Consider the following 12,500-nt stretch of genomic DNA (forward strand, 5'->3'; position numbering starts at 1 on the left):
CCATGTTTTATCCCAATAAAGAGCAACTTCCACATCTCGCTTGTTCATTCAGAAAATCTGTGTGTTTGTGTGTGTATGCCCTTTTAAAAACGCCTCATTGACTAAGCCACCTGAATGAGATTGACAATTAGTAGGGCAAGCGATTCATGCCCCAGTGGCCTATTGAAGTAGTCGTTCATCCGGATTACTTTGTGTGCTGGCCTTGTTTAAATACCAATGCTGTTGTTGTCACTGAAGCCAAAGTAATGTGGGCACATGAGCACAGGTTTTTAACAGCCCCAGTGGCCTAATGGATAAGGCACTGGCCTCCTAAGCCAGGGATTGTGGGTTAGAGTCCCATCTGGGGTGGTTTTCAGCAGAGTGGCGCAGCGGAAGCGTGCTGGGCCCATAACCCAGAGGTCGATGGATCGAAACCATCCTCTGCTAAGACAGCTTTACTTATAAACATTCTCTGTACCTACTTGAAGAAAAGCTGTCACATCTCTGTGCTAAAACCCTTTGTTGTTTTCACCTGATCTCATTTATGACAGAGGCACTTCGTGTGCACTTCATGTGTGGCTAAACGCAAGTCCTTTTGAAAACACCTGTGAATGGGAGTTCTTTGACAGCAAGCAGAGTGGCGCAGCGGAAGCGTGCTGGGCCCATAACCCAGAGGTCGATGGATCGAAACCATTCTCTGCTAAGACAGCTTTACTTATAAACATACTCTGTTCCTACTTGAAGAAAAGCTGTCACATCTCTGTGCTAAAACCCTTTCTTGTTTTCACCTGATCTAACCCAGAGGTCGATGGATCGAAACCATCCTCTGCTAAGGCATCTTCACTTATGTCCATGTTTTATCCCAATAAAGAGCAACTTCCACATCTCGCTTGTTCATTCAGAAAATCTGTGTGTTTGTGTGTGTATGCCCTTTTAAAAACGCCTCATTGACTAAGCCACCTGAATGAGATTGACAATTAGTAGGGCAAGCGATTCATGCCCCAGTTGCCTATTGAAGTAGTCGTTCATCCGGATTACTTTGTGTGCTGGCCTTGTTTAAATACCAATGCTGTTGTTGTCACTGAAGCCAAAATAATGTGGGCACATGAGCACAGGTTTTTAACAGCCCCAGTTGCCTAATGGATAAGGCACTGGCCTCCTAAGCCAGGGATTGTGGGTTAGAGTTCCATCTGAGGTGGTTTTCAGCAGAGTGGCGCAGCGGAAGCGTGCTGGGCCCATAACCCAGAGGTCGATGGATCGAAACCATCCTCTGCTAAGACAGCTTTACTTATAAACATTCTCTGTACCTACTTGAAGAAAGCTGTCACATCTCTGTGCTAAAACCCCTTTGTTGTTTTCACCTGATCTCATTTATGACAGAGGCACTTCGTGTGCACTTCATGTGTGCCTAAATGCAAGTCCTTTTGAAAACACCTGTGAATGGGAGTTCTTCTACGGCGAGCAGAGTGGCGCAGCGGAAGCGTGCTGGGCCCATAACCCAGAGGTCAATGGATCGAAACCATCCTCTGCTAAGACAGCTTTACTTATAAACATACTCTGTTCCTACTTGAAGAAAAGCTGTCACATCTCTGTGCTAAGACCCTTTCTTGTTTTCACCTGATCTCAATTATGACAGAGGCACTTCGTGTGCACTTCATGTGTGCCTAAATGCAAGTCCTTTTGAAAACACCTGTGAATGGGAGTTCTTCTACGGCGAGCAGAGTGGCGCAGCGGAAGCGTGCTGGGCCCATAACCCAGAGGTCGATGGATCGAAACCATCCTCTGCTAAGACAGCTTTACTTATAAACATACTCTGTTCCTACTTGAAGAAAAGCTGTCACATCTCTGTGCTAAAACCCTTTCTTGTTTTCACCTGATCTAACCCAGAGGTCGATGGATCGAAACCATCCTCTGCTAAGGCATCTTCACTTATGTCCATGTTTTATCCCAATAAAGAGCAACTTCCACATCTCGCTTGTTCATTCAGAAAATCTGTGTGTTTGTGTGTGTATGCCCTTTTAAAAACGCCTCATTGACTAAGCCACCTGAATGAGATTGACAATTAGTAGGGCAAGCGATTCATGCCCCAGTGGCCTATTGAAGTAGTCGTTCATCCGGATTACTTTGTGTGGTGGCCTTGTTTAAATACCAATGCTGTTGTTGTCACTGAAGCCAAAGTAATGTGGGCACATGAGCACAGGTTTTTAACAGCCCCAGTGGCCTAATGGATAAGGCACTGGCCTCCTAAGCCAGGGATTGTGGGTTCGAGTCCCATCTGGGGTGCTTTACAGCAGAGTGGCGCAGCGGAAGCGTGCTTGGTCCATAACCCAGAGGTCGATGGATCAAAACTATCCTCTCCTAATAAGGGTACTTATAAAAATTATCTGTACCTACTTGAAGAAAAGCTGTCACATCTCTGTGCTAAAACCCTTTGTTGTTTTCACCTGATCTCATTTATGACAGAGGCACTTCGTGTGCACTTCATGTGTGCCTAAACGCAAGTCCTTTTGAAAACATCTGTGAATGGGAGTTCTTCTATGGCGAGCAGAGTGGCGCAGCGGAAGCGTGCTGGGCCCATAACCCAGAGGTCAATGGATCGAAACCATCCTCTGCTAAGACAGCTTTACTTATAAACATTCTCTGTACCTACTTGAAGAAAAGCTGTCACATCTCTGTGCTAAAACCCTTTGTTGTTTTCACCTGATCTAACCCAGAGGTCGATGGATCGAAACCATCCTCTGCTAAGGCATCTTCACTTATGTCCATGTTTTATCCCAATAAAGAGCAACTTCCACATCTCGCTTGTTCATTCAGAAAATCTGTGTGTTTGTGTGTGTATGCCCTTTTAAAAACGCCTCATTGACTAAGCCACCTGAATGAGATTGACAATTAGTAGGGCAAGCGATTCATGCCCCAGTGGCCTATTGAAGTAGTCGTTCATCCGGATTACTTTGTGTGCTGGCCTTGTTTAAATACCAATGCTGTTGTTGTCACTGAAGCCAAAGTAATGTGGGCACATGAGCACAAGTTTTTAACAGCCCCAGTGGCCTAATGGATAAGGCACTGGCCTCCTAAGCCAGGGATTGTGGGTTAGAGTCCCATCTGGGGTGGTTTTCAGCAGAGTGGCGCAGCGGAAGCGTGCTGGGCCCATAACCCAGAGGTCGATGGATCGAAACCATCCTCTGCTAAGACAGCTTTACTTATAAACATTCTCTGTACCTACTTGAAGAAAAGCTGTCACATCTCTGTGCTAAAACCCTTTGTTGTTTTCACCTGATCTCATTTATGACAGAGGCACTTCGTGTGCACTTCATGTGTGCCTAAACACAAGTCCTTTTGAAAACACCTGTGAATGGGAGTTCTTCGACAGCGAGCAGAGTGGCGCAGCGGAAGCGTGCTGGGCCCATAACCCAGAGGTCGATGGATCGAAACCATCCTCTGCTAAGACAGCTTTACTTATAAACATACTCTGTTCCTACTTGAAGAAAAGCTGTCACATCTCTGTGCTAAAACCCTTTGTTGTTTTCACCTGATCTCATTTATGACAGAGGCACTTCGTGTGCACTTCATGTGTGCCTAAACGCAAGTCCTTTTGAAAACACCTGTGAATGGATGTTCTTCTATGGCGAGCAGAGTGGCGCAGCGGAAGCGTGCTGGGCCCATAACCCAGAGGTCGATGGATCGAAACCATCCTCTGCTAAGACAGCTTTACTTATAAACATACTCTGTTCCTACTTGAAGAAAAGCTGTCACATCTCTGTGCTAAAACCCTTTCTTGTTTTCACCTGATCTAACCCAGAGGTCGATGGATCGAAACCATCCTCTGCTAAGGCATCTTCACTTATGTCCATGTTTTATCCCAATAAAGAGCAACTTCCACATCTCGCTTGTTCATTCAGAAAATCTGTGTGTTTGTGTGTGTATGCCCTTTTAAAAACGCCTCATTGACTAAGCCACCTGAATGAGATTGACAATTAGTAGGGCAAGCGATTCATGCCCCAGTGGCCTATTGAAGTAGTCGTTCATCCGGATTACTTTGTGTGCTGGCCTTGTTTAAATACCAATGCTGTTGTTGTCACTGAAGCCAAAATAATGTGGGCACATGAGCACAGGTTTTTAACAGCCCCAGTTGCCTAATGGATAAGGCACTGGCCTCCTAAGCCAGGGATTGTGGGTTAGAGTTCCATCTGAGGTGGTTTTCAGCAGAGTGGCGCAGCGGAAGCGTGCTGGGCCCATAACCCAGAGGTCGATGGATCGAAACCATCCTCTGCTAAGACAGCTTTACTTATAAACATTCTCTGTACCTACTTGAAGAAAGCTGTCACATCTCTGTGCTAAAACCCCTTTGTTGTTTTCACCTGATCTCATTTATGACAGAGGCACTTCGTGTGCACTTCATGTGTGCCTAAATGCAAGTCCTTTTGAAAACACCTGTGAATGGGAGTTCTTCTACGGCGAGCAGAGTGGCGCAGCGGAAGCGTGCTGGGCCCATAACCCAGAGGTCAATGGATCGAAACCATCCTCTGCTAAGACAGCTTTACTTATAAACATACTCTGTTCCTACTTGAAGAAAAGCTGTCACATCTCTGTGCTAAGACCCTTTCTTGTTTTCACCTGATCTCAATTATGACAGAGGCACTTCGTGTGCACTTCATGTGTGCCTAAATGCAAGTCCTTTTGAAAACACCTGTGAATGGGAGTTCTTCTACGGCGAGCAGAGTGGCGCAGCGGAAGCGTGCTGGGCCCATAACCCAGAGGTCGATGGATCGAAACCATCCTCTGCTAAGACAGCTTTACTTATAAACATACTCTGTTCCTACTTGAAGAAAAGCTGTCACATCTCTGTGCTAAAACCCTTTCTTGTTTTCACCTGATCTAACCCAGAGGTCGATGGATCGAAACCATCCTCTGCTAAGGCATCTTCACTTATGTCCATGTTTTATCCCAATAAAGAGCAACTTCCACATCTTGCTTGTTCATTCAGAAAATCTGTGTGTTTGTGTGTGTATGCCCTTTTAAAAACGCCTCATTGACTAAGCCACCTGAATGAGATTGACAATTAGTAGGGCAAGCGATTCATGCCCCAGTGGCCTATTGAAGTAGTCGTTCATCCGGATTACTTTGTGTGCTGGCCTTGTTTAAATACCAATGCTGTTGTTGTCACTGAAGCCAAAGTAATGTGGGCACATGAGCACAAGTTTTTAACAGCCCCAGTGGCCTAATGGATAAGGCACTGGCCTCCTAAGCCAGGGATTGTGGGTTAGAGTCCCATCTGGGGTGGTTTTCAGCAGAGTGGCGCAGCGGAAGCGTGCTGGGCCCATAACCCAGAGGTCGATGGATCGAAACCATCCTCTGCTAAGACAGCTTTACTTATAAACATTCTCTGTACCTACTTGAAGAAAAGCTGTCACATCTCTGTGCTAAAACCCTTTGTTGTTTTCACCTGATCTCATTTATGACAGAGGCACTTCATGTGTGCCTAAACACAAGTCCTTTTGAAAACACCTGTGAATGGGAGTTCTTCGACAGCGAGCAGAGTGGCGCAGCGGAAGCGTGCTGGGCCCATAACCCAGAGGTCGATGGATCGAAACCATCCTCTGCTAAGACAGCTTTACTTATAAACATACTCTGTTCCTACTTGAAGAAAAGCTGTCACATCTCTGTGCTAAAACCCTTTGTTGTTTTCACCTGATCTCATTTATGACAGAGGCACTTCGTGTGCACTTCATGTGTGCCTAAACGCAAGTCCTTTTGAAAACACTTGTGAATGGATGTTCTTCTATGGCGAGCAGAGTGGCGCAGCGGAAGCGTGCTGGGCCCATAACCCAGAGGTCGATGGATCGAAACCATCCTCTGCTAAGACAGCTTTACTTATAAACATACTCTGTTCCTACTTGAAGAAAAGCTGTCACATCTCTGTGCTAAAACCCTTTCTTGTTTTCACCTGATCTAACCCAGAGGTCGATGGATCGAAACCATCCTCTGCTAAGGCATCTTCACTTATGTCCATGTTTTATCCCAATAAAGAGCAACTTCCACATCTCGCTTGTTCATTTAGAAAATCTGTGTGTTTGTGTGTGTATGCCCTTTTAAAAACGCCTCATTGACTAAGCCACCTGAATGAGATTGACAATTAGTAGGGCAAGCGATTCATGCCCCAGTGGCCTATTGAAGTAGTCGTTCATCCGGATTACTTTGTGTGCTGGCCTTGTTTAAATACCAATGCTGTTGTTGTCACTGAAGCCAAAATAATGTGGGCACATGAGCACAGGTTTTTAACAGCCCCAGTTGCCTAATGGATAAGGCACTGGCCTCCTAAGCCAGGGATTGTGGGTTAGAGTTCCATCTGAGGTGGTTTTCAGCAGAGTGGCGCAGCGGAAGCGTGCTGGGCCCATAACCCAGAGGTCGATGGATCGAAACCATCCTCTGCTAAGACAGCTTTACTTATAAACATTCTCTGTACCTACTTGAAGAAAGCTGTCACATCTCTGTGCTAAAACCCCTTTGTTGTTTTCACCTGATCTCATTTATGACAGAGGCACTTCGTGTGCACTTCATGTGTGCCTAAATGCAAGTCCTTTTGAAAACACCTGTGAATGGGAGTTCTTCTACGGCGAGCAGAGTGGCGCAGCGGAAGCGTGCTGGGCCCATAACCCAGAGGTCAATGGATCGAAACCATCCTCTGCTAAGACAGCTTTACTTATAAACATACTCTGTTCCTACTTGAAGAAAAGCTGTCACATCTCTGTGCTAAGACCCTTTCTTGTTTTCACCTGATCTCAATTATGACAGAGGCACTTCGTGTGCACTTCATGTGTGCCTAAATGCAAGTCCTTTTGAAAACACCTGTGAATGGGAGTTCTTCTACGGCGAGCAGAGTGGCGCAGCGGAAGCGTGCTGGGCCCATAACCCAGAGGTCGATGGATCGAAACCATCCTCTGCTAAGACAGCTTTACTTATAAACATACTCTGTTCCTACTTGAAGAAAAGCTGTCACATCTCTGTGCTAAAACCCTTTCTTGTTTTCACCTGATCTAACCCAGAGGTCGATGGATCGAAACCATCCTCTGCTAAGGCATCTTCACTTATGTCCATGTTTTATCCCAATAAAGAGCAACTTCCACATCTCGCTTGTTCATTCAGAAAATCTGTGTGTTTGTGTGTGTATGCCCTTTTAAAAACGCCTCATTGACTAAGCCACCTGAATGAGATTGACAATTAGTAGGGCAAGCGATTCATGCCCCAGTGGCCTATTGAAGTAGTCGTTCATCCGGATTACTTTGTGTGCTGGCCTTGTTTAAATACCAATGCTGTTGTTGTCACTGAAGCCAAAGTAATGTGGGCACATGAGCACAGGTTTTTAACAGCCCCAGTGGCCTAATGGATAAGGCACTGGCCTCCTAAGCCAGGGATTGTGGGTTAGAGTCCCATCTGGGGTGGTTTTCAGCAGAGTGGCGCAGCGGAAGCGTGCTGGGCCCATAACCCAGAGGTCGATGGATCGAAACCATCCTCTGCTAAGACAGCTTTACTTATAAACATTCTCTGTACCTACTTGAAGAAAAGCTGTCACATCTCTGTGCTAAAACCCTTTGTTGTTTTCACCTGATCTCATTTATGACAGAGGCACTTCGTGTGCACTTCATGTGTGCCTAAACACAAGTCCTTTTGAAAACACCTGTGAATGGGAGTTCTTTGACAGCGAGCAGAGTGGCGCAGCGGAAGCGTGCTGGGCCCATAACCCAGAGGTCGATGGATCGAAACCATCCTCTGCTAAGACAGCTTTACTTATAAACATACTCTGTTCCTACTTGAAGAAAAGCTGTCACATCTCTGTGCTAAAACCCTTTCTTGTTTTCACCTGATCTAACCCAGAGGTCGATGGATCGAAACCATCCTCTGCTAAGGCATCTTCACTTATGTCCATGTTTTATCCCAATAAAAGAGCAACTTCCACATCTCGCTTGTTCATTCAGAAAATCTGTGTGTTTGTGTGTGTATGCCCTTTTAAAAACGCCTCATTGACTAAGCCACCTGAATGAGATTGACAATTAGTAGGGCAAGCGATTCATGCCCCAGTGGCCTATTGAAGTAGTCGTTCATCCGGATTACTTTGTGTGCTGGCCTTGTTTAAATACCAATGCTGTTGTTGTCACTGAAGCCAAAGTAATGTGGGCACATGAGCACAGGTTTTTAACAGCCCCAGTGGCCTAATGGATAAGGCACTGGCCTCCTAAGCCAGGGATTGTGGGTTAGAGTCCCATCTGGGGTGGTTTTCAGCAGCGGAAGCTTGCTGGGCCCATAACCCAGAGGTCGATGGATCGAAACCATCCTCTGCTAAGACAGCTTTACTTATAAACATTCTCTGTACCTACTTGAAGAAAAGCTGTCACATCTCTGTGCTAAAACCCTTTGTTGTTTTCACCTGATCTCATTTATGACAGAGGCACTTCGTGTGCACTTCATGTGTGGCTAAACGCAAGTCCTTTTGAAAACACCTGTGAATGGTAGTTCTTTGACAGCAAGCAGAGTGGCGCAGCGGAAGCGTGCTGGGCCCATAACCCAGAGGTCGATGGATCGAAACCATTCTCTGCTAAGACAGCTTTACTTATAAACATACTCTGTTCCTACTTGAAGAAAAGCTGTCACATCTCTGTGCTAAAACCCTTTCTTGTTTTCACCTGATCTAACCCAGAGGTCGATGGATCGAAACCATCCTCTGCTAAGGCATCTTCACTTATGTCCATGTTTTATCCCAATAAAGAGCAACTTCCACATCTCGCTTGTTCATTCAGAAAATCTGTGTGTTTGTGTGTGTATGCCCTTTTAAAAACGCCTCATTGACTAAGCCACCTGAATGAGATTGACAATTAGTAGGGCAAGCGATTCATGCCCCAGTGGCCTATTGAAGTAGTCGTTCATCCGGATTACTTTGTGTGCTGGCCTTGTTTAAATACCAATGCTGTTGTTGTCACTGAAGCCAAAGTAATGTGGGCACATGAGCACAGGTTTTTAACAGCCCCAGTTGCCTAATGGATAAGGCACTGGCCTCCTAAGCCAGGGATTGTGGGTTAGAGTTCCATCTGGGGTGGTTTTCAGCAGAGTGGCGCAGCGGAAGCGTGCTGGGCCCATAACCCAGAGGTCGATGGATCGAAACCATCCTCTGCTAAGACAGCTTTACTTATAAACATTCTCTGTACCTACTTGAAGAAAAGCTGTCACATCTCTGTGCTAAAACCCTTTGTTGTTTTCACCTGATCTCATTTATGACAGAGGCACTTCGTGTGCACTTCATGTGTGCCTAAATGCAAGTCCTTTTGAAAACACCTGTGAATGGGAGTTCTTCTATGGCGAGCAGAGTGGCGCAGCGGAAGCGTGCTGGGCCCATAACCCAGAGGTCGATGGATCGAAACCATCCTCTGCTAAGACAGCTTTACTTATAAACATACTCTGTTCCTACTTGAAGAAAAGCTGTCACATCTCTGTGCTAAAACACTTTCTTGTTTTCACCTGATCTAACCCAGAGGTCGATGGATCGAAACCATCCTCTGCTAAGGCATCTTCACTTATGTCCATGTTTTATCCCAATAAAGAGCAACTTCCACATCTCGCTTGTTCATTCAGAAAATCTGTGTGTTTGTGTGTGTATGCCCTTTTAAAAACGCCTCATTGACTAAGCCACCTGAATGAGATTGACAATTAGTAGGGCAAGCGATTCATGCCCCAGTGGCCTATTGAAGTAGTCGTTCATCCGGATTACTTTGTGTGCTGGCCTTGTTTAAATACCAATGCTGTTGTTGTCACTGAAGCCAAAGTAATGTGGGCACATGAGCACAGGTTTTTAACAGCCCCAGTGGCCTAATGGATAAGGCACTAGCCTCCTAAGCCAGGGATTGTGGGTTAGAGTCCCATCTGGGGTGGTTTTCAGCAGCGGAAGCGTGCTGGGCCCATAACCCAGAGGTCGATGGATCGAAACCATCCTCTGCTAAGACAGCTTTACTTATAAACATTCTCTGTACCTACTTGAAGAAAAGCTGTCACATCTCTGTGCTAAAACCCTTTGTTGTTTTCACCTGATCTCATTTATGACAGAGGCACTTCGTGTGCACTTCATGTGTGGCTAAACGCAAGTCCTTTTGAAAACACCTGTGAATGGGAGTTCTTTGACAGCAAGCAGAGTGGCGCAGCGGAAGTGTGCTGGGCCCATAACCCAGAGGTCGATGGATCGAAACCATTCTCTGCTAAGACAGCTTTACTTATAAACATACTCTGTTCCTACTTGAAGAAAAGCTGTCACATCTCTGTGCTAAAACCCTTTCTTGTTTTCACCTGATCTAACCCAGAGGTCGATGGATCGAAACCATCCTCTGCTAAGGCATCTTCACTTATGTCCATGTTTTATCCCAATAAAGAGCAACTTCCACATCTCGCTTGTTCATTCAGAAAATCTGTGTGTTTGTGTGTGTATGCCCTTTTAAAAACGCCTCATTGACTAAGCCACCTGAATGAGATTGACAATTAGTAGGGCAAGCGATTCATGCCCCAGTGGCCTATTGAAGTAGTCGTTCATCCGGATTACTTTGTGTGCTGGCCTTGTTTAAATACCAATGCTGTTGTTGTCACTGAAGCCAAAGTAATGTGGGCACATGAGCACAGGTTTTTAACAGCCCCAGTTGCCTAATGGATAAGGCACTGGCCTCCTAAGCCAGGGATTGTGGGTTAGAGTTCCATCTGGGGTGGTTTTCAGCAGAGTGGCGCAGCGGAAGCGTGCTGGGCCCATAACCCAGAGGTCGATGGATCGAAACCATCCTCTGCTAAGACAGCTTTACTTATAAACATTCTCTGTACCTACTTGAAGAAAAGCTGTCACATCTCTGTGCTAAAACCCTTTGTTGTTTTCACCTGATCTCATTTATGACAGAGGCACTTCGTGTGCACTTCATGTGTGCCTAAATGCAAGTCCTTTTGAAAACACCTGTGAATGGGAGTTCTTCTACGGCGAGCAGAGTGGCGCAGCGGAAGCGTGCTGGGCCCATAACCCAGAGGTCGATGGATCGAAACCATCCTCTGCTAAGACAGCTTTACTTATAAACATACTCTGTTCCTACTTAAAGAAAAGCTGTCACATCTCTGTGCTAAGACCCTTTCTTGTTTTCACCTGATCTAACCCAGAGGTCGATGGATCGAAACCATCCTCTGCTAAGGCATCTTCACTTATGTCCATGTTTTATCCCAATAAAGAGCAACTTCCACATCTCGCTTGTTCATTCAGAAAATCTGTGTGTTTGTGTGTGTATGCCCTTTTAAAAACGCCTCATTGACTAAGCCACCTGAATGAGATTGACAATTAGTAGGGCAAGCGATTCATGCCCCAGTGGCCTATTGAAGTAGTCGTTCATCCGGATTACTTTGTGTGCTGGCCTTGTTTAAATACCAATGCTGTTGTTGTCACTGAAGCCAAAGTAATGTGGGCACATGAGCACAGGTTTTTAACAGCCCCAGTGGCCTAATGGATAAGGCACTGGCCTCCTAAGCCAGGGATTGTGGGTCCGAGTCCCATCTGGGGTGGTTTACAGCAGAGTGGCGCAGCGGAAGCGTGCTGGGCCCATAACCCAGTGGTCGATGGATCGAAACCATCCTCTGCTAAGACAGCTTTACTTATAAACATTCTCTGTACCTACTTGAAGAAAAGTTGTCACATCTCTGTGCTAAAACCCTTTGTTGTTTTCACCTGATCTCATTTATGACAGAGGCACTTCGTGTGCACTTCATGTGTGCCTAAATGCAAGTCCTTTTGAAAACACCTGTGAATGGGAGTTCTTCTACGGCGAGCAGAGTGGCGCAGCGGAAGCGTGCTGGGCCCATAACCCAGAGGTCGATGGATCGAAACCATCCTCTGCTAAGACAGCTTTACTTATAAACATACTCTGTTCCTACTTAAAGAAAAGCTGTCACATCTCTGTGCTAAGACCCTTTCTTGTTTTCACCTGATCTAACCCAGAGGTCGATGGATCGAAACCATCCTCTGCTAAGGCATCTTCACTTATGTCCATGTTTTATCCCAATAAAGAGCAACTTCCACATCTCGCTTGTTCATTCAGAAAATCTGTGTGTTTGTGTGTGTATGCCCTTTTAAAAACGCCTCATTGACTAAGCCACCTGAATGAGATTGACAATTAGTAGGGCAAGCGATTCATGCCCCAGTGGCCTATTGAAGTAGTCGTTCATCCGGATTACTTTGTGTGCTGGCCTTGTTTAAATACCAATGCTGTTGTTGTCACTGAAGCCAAAGTAATGTGGGCACATGAGCACAGGTTTTTAACAGCCCCAGTGGCCTAATGGATAAGGCACTGGCTTCCTAAGCCAGGGATTGTGGGTTAGAGTCCCATCTGGGGTGGTTTTCAGCAGAGTGGCGCAGCGGAAGCGTGCTGGGCCCATAACCCAGAGGTCGATGGATCGAAACCATCCTCTGCTAAGACAGCTTTACTTATAAACATTCTCTGTACCTACTTGAAGAAAAGCTG

General features: G+C 45.9%; 8 non-coding genes across 8 annotated transcripts; all 8 read left to right on the forward strand.

The window, feature by feature from the left end:
- Positions 1 to 275: 275 nt before the first annotated feature.
- Positions 276 to 348, forward strand: trnar-ccu (transfer RNA arginine (anticodon CCU)). Its single transcript has one exon. It is a non-coding gene; the product is annotated as a tRNA-Arg (tRNA).
- Positions 349 to 2,189: 1,841 nt separating this feature from the next.
- Positions 2,190 to 2,262, forward strand: trnar-ccu (transfer RNA arginine (anticodon CCU)). Its single transcript has one exon. It is a non-coding gene; the product is annotated as a tRNA-Arg (tRNA).
- A 754-nt stretch (positions 2,263 to 3,016) lies between these two features.
- On the forward strand, positions 3,017 to 3,089 carry trnar-ccu (transfer RNA arginine (anticodon CCU)). Its single transcript has one exon. It is a non-coding gene; the product is annotated as a tRNA-Arg (tRNA).
- Positions 3,090 to 5,186: 2,097 nt separating this feature from the next.
- trnar-ccu (transfer RNA arginine (anticodon CCU)) lies at positions 5,187 to 5,259 on the forward strand. The gene has a single exon. It is a non-coding gene; the product is annotated as a tRNA-Arg (tRNA).
- A 2,086-nt stretch (positions 5,260 to 7,345) lies between these two features.
- Positions 7,346 to 7,418, forward strand: trnar-ccu (transfer RNA arginine (anticodon CCU)). Its single transcript has one exon. It is a non-coding gene; the product is annotated as a tRNA-Arg (tRNA).
- Positions 7,419 to 8,175: 757 nt separating this feature from the next.
- trnar-ccu (transfer RNA arginine (anticodon CCU)) lies at positions 8,176 to 8,248 on the forward strand. Its single transcript has one exon. It is a non-coding gene; the product is annotated as a tRNA-Arg (tRNA).
- A 3,223-nt stretch (positions 8,249 to 11,471) lies between these two features.
- trnar-ccu (transfer RNA arginine (anticodon CCU)) lies at positions 11,472 to 11,544 on the forward strand. Its single transcript has one exon. It is a non-coding gene; the product is annotated as a tRNA-Arg (tRNA).
- A 756-nt stretch (positions 11,545 to 12,300) lies between these two features.
- On the forward strand, positions 12,301 to 12,373 carry trnar-ccu (transfer RNA arginine (anticodon CCU)). The gene has a single exon. It is a non-coding gene; the product is annotated as a tRNA-Arg (tRNA).
- The last annotated feature ends 127 nt before the right edge of the window (positions 12,374 to 12,500 follow it).

This window comes from Rhinichthys klamathensis, unplaced genomic scaffold (assembly GCF_029890125.1).
Source record: "Rhinichthys klamathensis goyatoka isolate OS25496 unplaced genomic scaffold, OSU_Roscu_1.1 h1tg000272l_1, whole genome shotgun sequence".
Classification (NCBI taxonomy): Eukaryota; Metazoa; Chordata; class Actinopteri; order Cypriniformes; family Leuciscidae; genus Rhinichthys; species Rhinichthys klamathensis.